Source organism: Natator depressus, chromosome 2 (genome assembly GCF_965152275.1).
Source record: "Natator depressus isolate rNatDep1 chromosome 2, rNatDep2.hap1, whole genome shotgun sequence".
Taxonomy (NCBI): Eukaryota; Metazoa; Chordata; order Testudines; family Cheloniidae; genus Natator; species Natator depressus.
Window position 1 is genome coordinate 170304977 of NC_134235.1, and position 14653 is coordinate 170319629.

Consider the following 14653-nt stretch of genomic DNA (forward strand, 5'->3'; position numbering starts at 1 on the left):
GAGAAGCTCTCTTGTCAGCATAGGAGCATCTTCACTCAAGCACTACAGCAGTGCAGCTGTGCCGATGCAATGTTTTAAGTGTAGAATCATAGACCCATAGGGTTAGTTAGACCCACAGGGTTAGAAGGCACTGCAAGGGTCACCTAATCTAACCCCCTGCCAAGATGAAGGATTTGTAGTGACATGCAGGATTTGTTGTTATAGCCTTTTAAAAATTGTAAATGAATTTGATTTAAAAATATGAAAGTAAATTCAAAGAGCGTAGACCTGTCCTTACTATGTTTTTATAATGCACTTTGCACAGTGGTTCCCCAAGTGTTGTTTTGGGACCTCGAGGAACTAGTGCAATAGCTCTGCTTTTTACTGAGAGGGGAAGATGAAGATATCTTCTCACCCTCCAGTATTTCCCTGCTGTCCTCCCTCATGACAGGCTCAAATTGTACCTGCTTATGTTTTGACAGTCAGACTGATTGCAATGATTTTTTGCTCAGTCTCTCAATCTTTTCTTCCGTCACAATCTCAGGAAGGTTTTATGTTTTTAAACTTTTGTTTCTCTTATTTAACATTGCATAAATAAGTCTTTCAGCTCTGTGTTTTGAATTGCTTCGTCAGTTACTGTTCCTCTAGAATGAATGTAAAGCTTTTTTCTTTTTTTATTAGCCCTACTGGATGACACTGAGAGAACGAGTTAGCAAGTAGATTCATGCCCTTCAATCAGTGTAAGAAAAACACACTTCCTACTGATGTAAATCTTTGCTCAGTTTCACAAGCCTATACATGCAAGAAGTGATTAACTCTCTTTGTCAAGGTTGCAGTTTTCACAGGTTACTACAGTTCCATCACATCCAGTGTGGAATTAACTTCCATAGCCTACGGCCTTAATTCAAAGATAAAAGATTAGTATGGAGGAAAAGTCTACTAGATATATCACCCCATTTAAGTTTCCCTCTATTGCTGCATCTCTAAGAAGTAATTAATAATAAACCTGAATAGAGTTGGTGAGCCCAGAGATCAGACAGAGGATTGTTCTGCCTCATGTGAAAGGATGTACTGTCCATTTCAGGAAGCTTTTTTAAATAAGCTTCTCAGAGGCTCTGAATTTCAAATCAATATTTCACAGTAATCTTAATTTGCTGGAAATTTATTTCTTTTCCATCTGCTCGGGCTCTGTTCCTTTTAAATGGTTTAAACCAACGTCTTGGGACCAAATTCATCACTGGTGTTACTTCATGGGCTTCAGTGAAGTTACACCAAGGATGAACTTGTTCCTTCTAGTCTATCTGAACGCCACCTGGTGCAGACTTTTCTCACATCCAACAAACTATTGTGTGTTCATGGCACATCTTTCAAAGAGCCTGCCATACTGTAAAGAAAATATATATTTACATATGCACCTATTTAAACTAGAGGTGATGGGATCTCAAATTCTATTTAAAAGGTTAAAAACATGGCCAATTTTTATATTTTAAGTATACGGGTGACACCAGCAGCAACATTTCCTCAACCCATATGCCCAGATTTCCCTTCAGACAATGGAGTTGCATAGAATCTAATCTGAGTGAAATTTGGACCATTATTGTATCCAGAGGGGCAGACTTTTTTGTTGTTGTTGTTCAAAACTATTGGACAAGGGGGATCCAGTGGACATAGAGTACTTAGATTTCCAGAAAGCCTTTGACAAGGTCCCTCACCAAAGGCTCTTATGTAAATTAAGTTGTCATGGGATAACAGGGACCATCCTTTCATGGATTGAGAACTGGTTAAAAGACAGGGAATTAAAGGTAAGAATAAATGGTAAATTTTCAGAATGGAGAGGGGTAACTAGTCTTGTTCCCCTAGGGTCAGTCCTAGGACCAGTCCTACTTAACTTATTCATAAATGATCTGGAGAAAGGGGTAAACAGTGAGGTGGCAAAGTCTGCAGATGACACTAAACTGCTCAAGATAGTCAAGACCAAAGCAGACTGTGAAGAACTTCAAAAAGATCTCACAAAACTAAGTGATTGGGTAACAAAATGGCAAATGAAATTTAATGTGGATAAATGTAAAGTAATGCACATTGGAAAAAATAACCCCAACTATACAAACAATATGATTGGGGGGGTGCCCTAATTTAGCTACGGCTAATCAGGAAAGAGATCTTGGAGTCATCGTGGATAGTTCACTGAAGACATCCACATAGTGTACAGCAGCAGTCAAAAAAGAAAACAGGATGTTAGGAATCATTAAAAAAGGGCTAGAGAATTAAGACAGAGAATATCTTATTGCCCTTATATAAATCCATGGTATGCCCACATCTTGAATACTGCACACAGATGTGGTCTCCTCATCTCAAAAAAGATTTACTGGCATTAGAAAAGGTTCCAAGAAGGGCAACTAAAATGATTAGGGGTTTGGAACGAGTCCCATGTGAGGAGAGATTAAAGAGACTAGGACTTTTCAGCTTGGAAAAGAGGAGACTAAGGGGGGATATGAGAGAGGTCTATAAAATCATGAGTGGTGTGGAGAAAGTAAAAGTTTCTTTACCTGTTCCCATAATATAAGAACTAGGGGCCATCAAATGAAATTAATGGGCAGCAGGTTTAAAACAAATAAAAGGAAGCTCTGCTTCACACAGCACTGTTACCTCAAGGGGAATAAGATAATGCTTCAGAAAGGAAAACTTTAGAAATGGTAGAGGGGCGATAAAAGGAAATCCCATTTTCTCAGAAGGACAGACTCGACTCCCTTCTGTATCTCTCACCGGTGGATTTAGCTTACAATAAGGGTGTCCCTCCCTCCCTGTGCGATGTAATAAAAATGAAGAAAAGACAAGGCAATATGGTGCAAAGTTAAGTGTATTAAGGGCAAAGGTACAGAAAACTGGGCAAAATGCAGGGGGGGGGGGAACACAAACTTAACCATACAGTGATTCAGTGACTGGCATTAGGAGCTTGAAGCCCAGGCCCACAAAACCTCCCTTGGCCTTCAGAAAAACAATAAATGAAATCCCAATACAGAAACCTTTCCTACTATTTAGGCGCAGTGGACACAGTGCACAGATGCGAGGCCCAGGACCACCTACTCTCCAGCTGATTGAGAGCCTCTGAGGAGGACTACTGGGGAGTCCTGACGACTGTTGGACTTCATCGCAAGCAGGGAGACCCTCTGGGATGTTGGACACCAGGAAAGCAGGACCCTCCACAGGTAAGATGGATTCGATTCGCTGTGACGGGGATAGTGATGACAGGTCTCTCCTTCCTCAACCTCACTGCGGGATAGATGGTACTCTTCTCTCTAGCTTTGGAGCGTTAGGAAGACCCAACTGTGAACGCGCTGCCCCTGGAATGGACAGCACCACGCAGGCGCTGAGCGAGATCTTCTATAATCTCTAAGGGTGGAAAAGTTTTGATAATCAAGGTGGGCCATTTCCATCATACACATTGTAAGGAGAGTGATCACTTTAGATAAGCTATTACCAGCAGGAGAGTGGGGTGTGGGGAGGTATTTTTTCATGCTTTGTGTGTATAAAAAGATCTTCTACACTTCCCACAGTATGCATCCGATGAAGTGAGCTGTAGCTCATGAAAGCTTATGCTCAAATAAATGTGTTAGTCTCTAAGGTGCCACAAGTACTCCTTTTCTTTTTGCAAATACAGACTAACACAGCTGTTACTCTGAAACCTGTCATTATTAAAACAACTAATTGAACATATTAAACAGTACCAACATTTCTTACTACTTTATACCTAACAGCACACAGTCAACCTGTGGAACCCCTTGTCTGAGGAGGTTGTGAAGGCTAGGACTATAACAGGGTTTAAAAGAGAACTGGATAAATTCATGGAGGCTAAGTCCATTAATGGCTATTAGCCAGGATGGGTAAGGAATGCTGTCCCTAGGCTCTGTTTGGCAGGAGAGAGATCACTTGATCATTACCTGTTAGGTTCACTCCCTCTGGGGCACCTGGCATTGGCCACTGTCAGCAGACCGGATACTGGGCTGGATGGACCTTTGGTCTGACCCAGTATGGCCATTCTTATGTTCTTATGAGAAAGGAGCTAAGGAGTTTATCTGATTTCTGTATAAATGTGTATTTTTTTTCTTCAAACATCTGGTTCCTTTTGCTTTGTGACATTAACACAAGGCCTCCACAGGTGAGTAGCAGAGTTCAAAATATACTAGATGTACCAGATTTGCTATCCTGAACCAGGCCACCATCTAGTCTGTTGTCCCATTGCCAATAGCAGTCTAAAGTCTTCATAATGCTGCACCTAATCCGGTGAGCTCTCTGCAGCTGGATATCAACCTATTCCTGGAAGCCTGGGGATTAATAATCGTCTTGGTGATTTTATCCGACATAGTGCGAGTATGATGCACTGCTGTTCCTTTGCATTCATACAGGATAAATAATTGAGTCTTTTTATGATGGGCATTTCAAGTATATTGCTTGCAAGAATTGCATTTACTTCAATGGGTGGTTCTGCAAGCAACTCTGCAACAGATGTTACCAGAGGAAGATGCATTTCATCCATGGAATTAGGAGCCAGTGCAGGATGGGGCAACTGGCATAAGACATTTTGAGTAACAGGAATTTATGTGACACAATTCAAAGCCTTTTCCACCTCATTTTTTTCCAGACTTTAAATTAATACTTACCTTTCCTAAGAAACCTCTTGGTGACATGGTCAGTGTTAACAGGCAAGTAACTGGCAAATTATGAAAACTCAAAATTCAAGGATTTACAGAATGAGGAGAAGATCAAATACAGGGAACTGAAGTGTCTTGCAGGAAAAAAAATTCAGTCTATACAAACAGATTTTTCTTTTCATTTCACAGGTTAGTTTAATATCCCTATAATAGCCTAAGACACACACTAAGTTACTTATACAATACATAGTTATTTAATAGCTAGTTATTTAATAGCTTAAGGACATTTACAAATGTGCTTAACTTTAAGTTATATATTATTTGATTTGGATTGCACTAGCACCTAAAAGCCGGAGATACTGGTCCAGGACCTCGATACTGTCCAAATAGAGAACCAAAACAGGCCCTTCTTTCCAAGGACTGTACTCGTATTAGTAGTTAATTAAGCCTCACAATATCCTCCTTGAGATGCACTCAGTGACTTGTTTTAAAATGGAACCTTATCTCTCAAAAGTAACTGTCTAAAGTAACCTACTCTTCTGCTCCAGGCTTTTATTCAGCAGAATACCCTTACTGCCTCCTTTTCTACTGACTGGTTATTGTGACACCTGTGAATCTTTAAATTGCCTTCAACTGGTTGGGCCCTAATGTTTGTCTGGAAGTAGTTAGTTTACCTTTTCTATCTAGTTGGAGAGAGAATAAGGTCTGTTCTCCACTGTCCTATTCAGGTAAGAGCTCCTACCATTATGAACTGAGGGAACAAAGATTAAACAATATGGGGGGGGCGGGTTTCTGTCATTGAGACACGCTCGTATTCTCTTAAACTGTAGCTGATCTATATGCTACACCACTCTGGAGAAGACCTGAAAAGATGAAATGTTGTAGTGATTAGTAGAAAGCAGGGGAGAAATCTCAGTACTATCTAGATGCCATGTCGTTCATCTGAAGGTAGAAAGCCATGAAAACTTTGAGTGCTGAGGGTGAATGTTTTGGAAAGATATAATAGCATGAAAAGAGATTAATAATTAGAGCTGGACAAATAATTTGCAGGAGTCAAAACCAGATTTACTTCATTTTTATTTGAGACTGTTAAGAACTTGTTCATCAGTTGAAGTTGGCTGAGGCAGGGATTCGCAAAGCAGCCTAAATCAAGCCCCCAGCTCACATTGATCTTTAATTGGAGTTGGGACCTAACTCGCTAAGACTCCTTTGAACATCCTAGTCCGAATGTGTTGTGGAAGCAAGCTTCAGCCTTCATAGATTACTGACAAACTGCTTTGCTTTACTTATTTTCTCTGTGAGCAGCAAATATCAGCTACTATGTTTGACCCGGGTGACTGTCCACCTCAGTCACATGCTATCTTGTACTGTACCTTTGACATGCACAGCTTTATTATGTGCAGAGACACCAGAAGCCTGGTTCTCTCCCTAGTTAAATTGCCTACCTATCCAATCCCATTGCCAGAGACCAAGGGAATCTAGTTATAAATTGTTGCCTCAGCTCTGGCCCAGGTAATCCAGTGGGAAATCAGGCCAGTGTGAGCTGCTGAGTGTGAGTTGAACTATGATATTGAAAGAGGCTTTGCTGGTGCTTAAGGCTGGTCCTGGCTTTAAACGTTCCTTTCAAGTCCCTGTAAGTTTAACTGATATGTAAACTCCTTCTCTTTCCCCCCCCCCAGCCACCTTCTGTAGCATATAACACCGTGTGAAGGGCAATGATGGCAAAACACCACATATGCACCCAGTTTTGAAAGAGTTTTACACCTTCTAGAACTCATATTGTGAGCTCTTTAGGTATCAGAGGAATAAATTGCTCCAAGGTTGCAATGTTTGCTATGTTATAACAGTTTAAGTACATGAGCACTTGTATGATATTTTGGAAAGTTCTGCCACTTCTGTCTCACTAGCCAAATGTTCTCAATGGTTTCTGTATCTGCTGATTTATTATTCTGCATCTTGTTTATTACAGTAGTGCCTCAAGGCCAACCAAAAATGGGGGCCTTATTATGCTCGGCACTGTACAAACACTGAGTAACGGACAGTCCCTGCCCCAAAAAGCTGACAATCTGAACAGACAAGGCAGACAGAGTGTGGGAAGGGGTAGAATGTACAAGCACGGTGAATGATGTGATAGCTGCAAACCTCATGCTAGCTTCATTATTTTGGGGGTGGTTTTACTTAGGAGGGGATCAGCAAACTGAAAAGAAAAGCGATGGGAAAGGAGCTGAGGAAAAGAGGGTAAAATGGGCAGGTGTGGCGTGAAACAAAGGTGAAGGGACTGTGAGGGAAGGGGAGGTTTGGTGCAAACAGCCAATCAGCAGAGGGTAAAGAAAGTTCAGTTAAAACTATAGAAAGGTTTACGAATGGCCAAAGGACCACAGGTCTCTGCTGTGGCTCCTTCTGCTCTTACTTGCTTTTAGTGCTTTCCACCTGTACTGCTACATTTCTCTACCAATCATGAAGGACAAGTATTCAATGCTCCATGCCTGCCAAACATTGTCAAACCAGGATTAAGTTGTGCAGGGATCAAAATGAAGAGCAGTGGTGCTAGGTCCCAAGAAGATCTCCCCTCCTGTATGTATGGGTCTTGTAAAAATGACCAAAAAGCTAATTAAACCCAGCATTGTGTTTTGTTTACATATTGTGTTTTTAAAATATCATATGGCAGGTTGTTAAAGTTCTATGTATGGTGTCAGGCCTGTTTTAAGAACCTGATCTTGCACTCGTTCAACTCAATATGACCTTTGCCCGTGAGTTCAAAATGAGCTTCTGTAAGTCAGAAGTGAGGCATAAGCCTTGGAAATCCTGAACGTCCTATGGGTCTTGATATTGGGTAATATGTGGATCTTCTTCACAGATGACTACTTATGAATTCTTATGTAACTATTACAGCAGACTTCAGTGGAAAAAGTAAGCAGACATCTGTGTTTAGTAGACTACCATTTAAAATACACTGTACTGTAAGTGCCAGTAAATATTTTTTTTTTTTTTAGGCAACTAAGAATGGGGCTTGATTTTTTTGTTTACTTATTTTAGGTGGGAGAGAGATGACACAGTTCTAAGTTCAAGAATCACTTGTGAAAGCCTGTTTAGGTGGGAAGGATAAAGGTTTCTTAAGTATTATTACTCCCTCCCCTTTCCAAAAAAAATAAATTAATTAGAATGTCTGACATCAGGAAAAGTGAAGTGTTGTATGGTACATTTAAGTGTTTTTTTTTTTAAGTGCTACTATGAAATTCTGAACCTGTTTTTTAGTGTTTAAGTAGTACCTCTGACCAGCTTGTCTATCAGTCTCTTCCCTCCACAAATGGTTGTACTTATATGGCCCCCTCCGTTTTTGCAGTGTCTGAGCACCTCAGTCTTTAAATCATTGTCTCCTCACCTGTGAGGTGGGGAAGTGCTATTATCCCCATTTTGCAGATGGGAAACTGAGGCATAAGGAGACTGACTAGCCCAATCACAGCAGGGATTCATTGGCAGAACAGACTAGAGCCATAACCACTGGACAAAACTTCCCCTCAGTCTCCTTTCATAAAAAGCTCCATTTAATTTCTGTTTGGGCCAGATCCTGCTCCCTTCAATCAGCCAAAATTCTTACTGATGTCAAGATCAGGCCCTTTGTCTGCAGAATTTCTCTCTCATCATGGGAAATGGCATGTGTGTGTACATGCACGTACTTTGAAATGTTTGCATAACTGAAGAAAGACGAGTGCAGCCTCTGGGCTTGGCAAAGTCCCAGATAACCTAAATAGTGTTGTGCCAAATAATAATTTAAAAAAAAAATTGTTCAAGTTAACCAATAGTAATCAGCAGAAAGGTAATACGATCTCAAGTGTTATCCATAGCCGGTGAACAACCAACACTCCACTGTCAAGCACGCTGCCCTGCTTAATTAAGTAGCATACATACGTTTTCCATTTGATACATTAACTCTTGACTTTGATTTGGAATGCTTTTAAAACAATATTTGCCAAAATCTCAGCACAATTTTGGCATTTAGTATCTTACTTGCAGTCTTGTCCCAGCGTGCTAGAGCAGGGATGTCAGACTCAGTCTAGAAAGAATGCTGGATGTGGTCCATGGGCCAGTTATAAAATGAGGAACGCATCCTCTGCTCAGTTCTCAGAAGGCTGCCCACATCTGTCAAAGGGAGGTTTGCACAAAGATCAAGCGTAGAATATGGCCTTTAGGGACTTAACACTAAGGGCTCAACAGTCAATTCTCCATCCCTCACTGGAAGCGTATGTTTCTCAGGACCATGTCTTTCTGCCCTTTATTTCTCCCACTTTCCTGTTCTTATTCTGTTTTCCCTCTGTCAAGTTTCCTTCCCCACTCTGAACTCTAGGGTACAGATGTGGGGACCTGCATGAAAGACCCCCTAAGCTTATTCTTACCAGCTTAGGTTAAAAACTTCAAGGTACAAATTTTGCTTTGTTCTTGAACCCTGTGCTGCCACCACCAAGCGTGTTAAACAAAGAACAGGGAAAGAGCCCACTTGGAGATGTCTTCCCCCCAAGCCTTACATCCCCTTTTCTGGGGAAGGCTTGATAAAAATCCTCACCAATTTGTACAGATGAACAGACCCAAACCCTTGGATCTTAAGAACAATGAAAAGCAATCAGGTTCTTAAAAGAAGACTTTTAATTAAAGTAAAAGAATCATCTCTGTAAAAATCAGGATGGTAAATACCTTACAGGGTAATCAGATTCAAAACATAGAGAATCCCTCTAGGCAAAACCTTAAGTTACAAAAAGACACACAAACAAGTATACACATTCCATTCAGCACAGCTATTTTACCAGCCATTAAACAAAAGAAATCTAATGCATTTCTAGCTAGATTACTTACTGACATTTTACAGGAGTTCTGAACTGCATTTCTGATCTGTTCCCGGCAAAAGCATCACACAGACAGACAGACCCTTTGTTCCCGCACCCGCCCCCCCCCCAGCTTTGAAAGTATCTTGTCTCCTCATTGGTCATTTTCATCAGGTACCAGCGAGTTTCTTAGCTTCTTAACCCTTTACAGGTGAAAGGGTTTTGCCTCTGGCAGGGAGGAATTTTATAGCACTGGGGCCAGAAAGATGGTTACCCTTCCCTTTATATTTATGACACCCCACCCCCCCTTCAAATCACAGGATGAAACACTGGCTGTGATTTCTTCCTAGAGCTCTAGGAAAAAACAGTGTTAATAAGACACATGCACCTCTAAATATACTACCAAGTGTATGAAGACTAACAATATTTTCCACATCTCAAGGACGATCTTAACCAGTTGATTCTGGGAAACTTTCACAAGAGAGTGCATCAGCCACTTTGTTAGAAGCTCCTGAGATGTGTTGGATGTCGAAATCAAAATCTTAGAGAGCTAAACTCCACCAAATCAGTTTTTTGTTATTTCCCGTGGCGGTATGAAGCCACTATAGCGCAGCATGGTCAGTTTGCAGGTGGAAACGCCATCCCCAAACGTATGGGCGTAGCTTTTCCAGAGCTTAGACAATGGCGTAACATTTCTTTTCACTGATTGACCAGTTGCTTTTCCCCTCAGACAGCTTCTGGCCGAGAAACACGACAGGATGGAACTCGTTTCGGTCCTTCCTGCATTAAGACTGCTCCCACACCACACTTGGACTCATCTGTGGTTACTAGGAATGGTTTGTCAAAGTCTGGGGCCCTTAGCACAGGGTCAGACGTGTGTCGCTTTAAACTGGTTAAAGGCTTTCTGACACTCTTCAGTCCACTGAACGGCATTTAGCTGTTTCTTTTTGGTTAGGTCTGTCAATGGGGCAGCGATTTGGCTGTATTGCGGTACAAATCACCTGTAATACCCGGCCAAGCCTAAGAAGGATTGAACCTGTTTCTTTGACTTTGGGACAGGCATCCACTTTGGCCTGTAGGGGGTTGATAGTTCCTTGACCCACCTGGTATCCAAGGTATGTCACTCTGTTTAGCCCTATTTGACACTTCTTAGCCTTAACAGTTAGTCCTGCCTCCCTTGTGCGCTCAAAGACTCTTTGTAGATGTTCCAGGTGTTCTGCCCAGGAATCTGAAAATATGGCCACATCATTGAGGTAGGCGACTGCATATTCTCCTAATCCCGCTAGGAGACCATCTACAAGTCTTTGGAAGGTGGCAGGTGCATTCCACAGCCCGAAAGGGAGTACATTAAATTCATACAGCCCGACATGTGGTGAAGCTGACCTTTCCTTGGCGGATTCATCTAGCGGTACCTGCCAGTACCCCTTGGTTAAGTCCAAGGTAGAGATGAACTGGGCCCATCCCAGTTTCTCTAATAGTTCATCTGTGCGTGGCATTGGATAGTTGTCTGGGTGAGTCACAGCATTTAGCTTACGGTAGTCCACGCAAAATATGTATCTCCCCATCTGGTTTTGGAACTAGAACCACTGGAGATGCCCATGCACTGCCACAGGGGTGGATTACCCCCATCTGTAACATACCCTGGATCTCCCGTTCTATAGCAGTTTTAGCTTGAGGAGACACCCGGTAAGGTTGGACTTTATATGGGTGAGCATTACCTGTGTCAATGGAGTGGTATGCCCGTTCAGTCAGTCCTGGGGTGGCTGAGAACGTCGGCACGTAGCTAGTGCACAGCTCCTTAATCTGCTGTCGCTGCATACGCCCAACGGTCATGGAGAAGTTCACCTCTTCCACGCCACCAGCGCTTTTCCCTTCGTAGTAGACCCCTTCAGGCCACTCAGCATCATCTCCTCCCTGGGTTGTAAACTGACAAACCTTTAATTCTCTGTAATAAAAGGGCTTTAGAGAATTAATATGGTACACCTTAGGCTTTCGGTTGGAGGTGGGGAATGCTAGGAGATAATTAACGGCTCCCAGGTGCTCCTGGACCGTGAATGGCCCTTCCCACGACGCTTCCATTTTGTGGGCCTGGAGCGCCTTTAAGACCATGACCTGGTCCCCTACTTTGAAGGAACGCTCTCTGGCATGTTTATCATACCAGGCTTTTTGCTTTTTTTGAGCATCCTGTAGGTTTTCTTTAGCAAGGGCTAGAGAGGTTCGGAGGGTGTTTTGTAGGTTGTTTACAAAGTCCAGAATGTAATTTCCTGGAGAAGGTGTAAATCCCTCCCATTGCTGCTTCACCAACTGTAATGGCCCCTTAACCTCATGGCCATATACAAGTTCAAATGGTGAAAACCCTAAACTGGGATGTGGTACAGCTCTATAGGCAAAGCAACTGCTGCAACACTAGGTCCCGATCATTGGAGTGCTCCTTTACAAATTTACATATCATGGCCCCCAAAGTTCCATTAAACTTCTCCACCAGGCCATTTGTTTGATGGTGGTAAGAGGTGGCAACCAAGTGATTCACCCCATGAGCTTCCCAAAGGCTTTCCATAGTTCCTGCCAGGAAATTAGTTCCTGCATCTGTGAGGATGTTGGAGGGCCAACCTACCCTGGCAAAAATGTCTGCTAGTGCCTGGCACACACTTTTAGCCCTGGTGTTGCTTAGAGCTACTGCTTCCGGCCAGCGGGTGGCAAACTCCATGAAAGTCAGTATGTACTGCTTTCCTCTGGGTTTCTTTTTCGGAAAAGGACCCAGAATATCCACAGCTACTCGCTGAAATGGAACTTCAATGATGGGGAGTGGCTGGAGAGGGGCTTTGACCTGGTCTTGGGGTTTTCCCACTCTTTGGCATACCTCACAAGACTGGACATAGGTAGAAACATCCTTGCCCATTCCCTCCCAGTGGAATGACCTCCCCAAACGGTCTTTGGTCCTGTTCACCCCAGCATGGCCACTAGGATGATTGTGGGCTAAGCTCAAGAGCTAGGCCTGGTACTTAGTTGGAACTACCAACTGTCTCAGAGGATGCCAGTTTTCCTGTGCCCACCTGAAAGAGTTTCCTTGTATAAAATCCCCTTTCTACAACAAACCAGGATCGATTAGAAGAGTTGAGAGGCGATGGGTTGCTCCGTGCCTCGGTCCAAGCTCTCTGGAGGCTTTCATCTGCTTCCTGTTCAATCTGGAACTCTTCCCTTGATGCTGGAGACATCAGTTCCTCATTGGATTGTGGATCTATGCTTGGAAGCGATGCAGGTGATGCGGCTGTTTCCGTTGACTGTGAGTCGCTCTCCGCTCGTGCACTATGTTGGGGTTCAAGCTCCGGCTGAGCCTCTTGTATAGATAGGGTTATCTGCTGCGCCACTGCAGGTTTGGCGGGGCCCTCTGGTGTTGGGGTTGCAAGCACTGGATTTAGTGCTAGCACTGGTTCTGGTGCTGGTTTCAGTTCTGGGACTGAGTCTCTGGGACTGGATCCACTACTGCTGTTCCTGACATTGGCATGGGATCTGGTTCCATCACCTCTGACCGGGTCCTGGTAGAAGTTTCTGGAATAGAGCTAGGTGTGACAGCTTGCTTAGCCTGGCTGCGAGTGACCATTCCCACCCTCTTGGCTAGCTTCACATGATTGGCCAAGTCTTCCCCCAACAGCATGGGGATGGGATGATCATCATATACTGCAAAAGTCCACATTCCTGACCAGCCTTTGTACTGGACCGGCAACTTGGCTATAGGCAAGTCAAAAGAGTTTGACTTGAAGGGTTGAATTGTCACTTGGATCTCTGGGTTGATTAAAATTGGGGTCCACTAAGGAAGCATGGATAGCCAACACTTGCGCTCCGGCATCCCTCCACGCGGTGACCTTCTTTCCACCCACACTCACAGTTTCCCTCCTCCCCGAGGGTATCTGGGAGGCATCTGGGCCTGAGGACCTCTGGTGTGATTCCCGTGTAATGAACTGTAATCTGTTGGGGTTCTTGGGGCAGTTGGCTTTTACATGCCCTGGCTCATTACATTTAAAACATAGTCCAGCTGACGCGTCACTGGGGTGAGGTTGGTTGCTGGAGAACAGTGTGGCAGGACGATAAGGTGTCTGGGAAAAAAAGGAAGACTTGTGGCACCTTAGAGACTAACCAATTTATTTGAGCGTAAGCTTTCATGAGCTACAGCTCACTTCATCGGATGCATTCAGTGGAAAATACACAGTAGGGAGATTTATATACACAGAGAACATGAAACCATGAGTGTTACTATACACACTGTAACGAGAGAGATCAGGTAAGGTGAGCTATTACCAGCAGGAGAGCCGGGGGGAGGGGGAGGGGATAATCAACGTGGGCCATTTCCAGCAGTGGACAAGAACATCTGAGGAACAGCGGGGGTGGGGGGGGAGGGAGTGGGAATATTTACAAAAAACTAAATGAGCCATTTAAACACACACTTTGCTTCTCTACAAAAAAAAAGACACTAAACTATCTAAACTACTACATGCCACAAGGGGCCACAACAGTGGTTCCTTTAACCCACCCAGCAATATTGTTAATCTATCCAGCTATACTCTAAGCCCAGCAGAAGAATCTGTCCTACCTTGGGGCCTCTCCTTCTGCCCCTCCAACCTCACAAACATGATACAGTTCTGTGGTGATCTAGAATCCTATTTTCGATGTCTCCGACTCAAGGAATATTTCCCACACACCTCTGAACAACATACTAACACACAGAGACCTTCCTACCAAGACTACAGAAAGAAGGATTCTGGGTGGACTCCTCCTGAAGGTCGAAACAGACTGGACTTCTACATAGAGTGCTTCCGCCAACGTGCACGGGCTGAAATTGTGGAAAAGCAGCATCACTTGCCCCATAACCTCAGCTGTGCAGAACCCAATGCCATCCACAGCCCCAGAAACAACTCTGACATCATAATCAAAAAGGCTGACAAAGGAGGTGCTGTCATCATCATGAATAGGTCAGAATATGAACAAGAGGCTGCTAGGCAGCTCTCCAACACCACTTTCTACAAGCCATTACCCTCTGATCCCACTGAGGGTTACCAAAGGAAACTACAGCATTTGCTCAGGAAACTCCCTGAAAAAGCACAAGAACAAATCAGCACAGACACACCCCTGGAACCTCGACTAGGGGTATTCTATCTGCTACCCAAGATCCAGAAACCTGGAAATCCTGGACGCCCCATCATCTCAGGCATT

General features: G+C 43.5%; 1 long non-coding RNA gene across 1 annotated transcript in view; it reads left to right on the top strand.

The window, feature by feature from the left end:
• LOC141981604 (uncharacterized) overlaps positions 1-14653 on the top strand; it is a 58050-nt gene that overhangs the window by 9518 nt on the left and 33879 nt on the right. The window contains exon 2 of the long non-coding RNA XR_012637853.1: positions 3019-3185. This is a non-coding gene — a long non-coding RNA (uncharacterized LOC141981604). The remainder of the gene's footprint in view (positions 1-3018; positions 3186-14653) is intronic.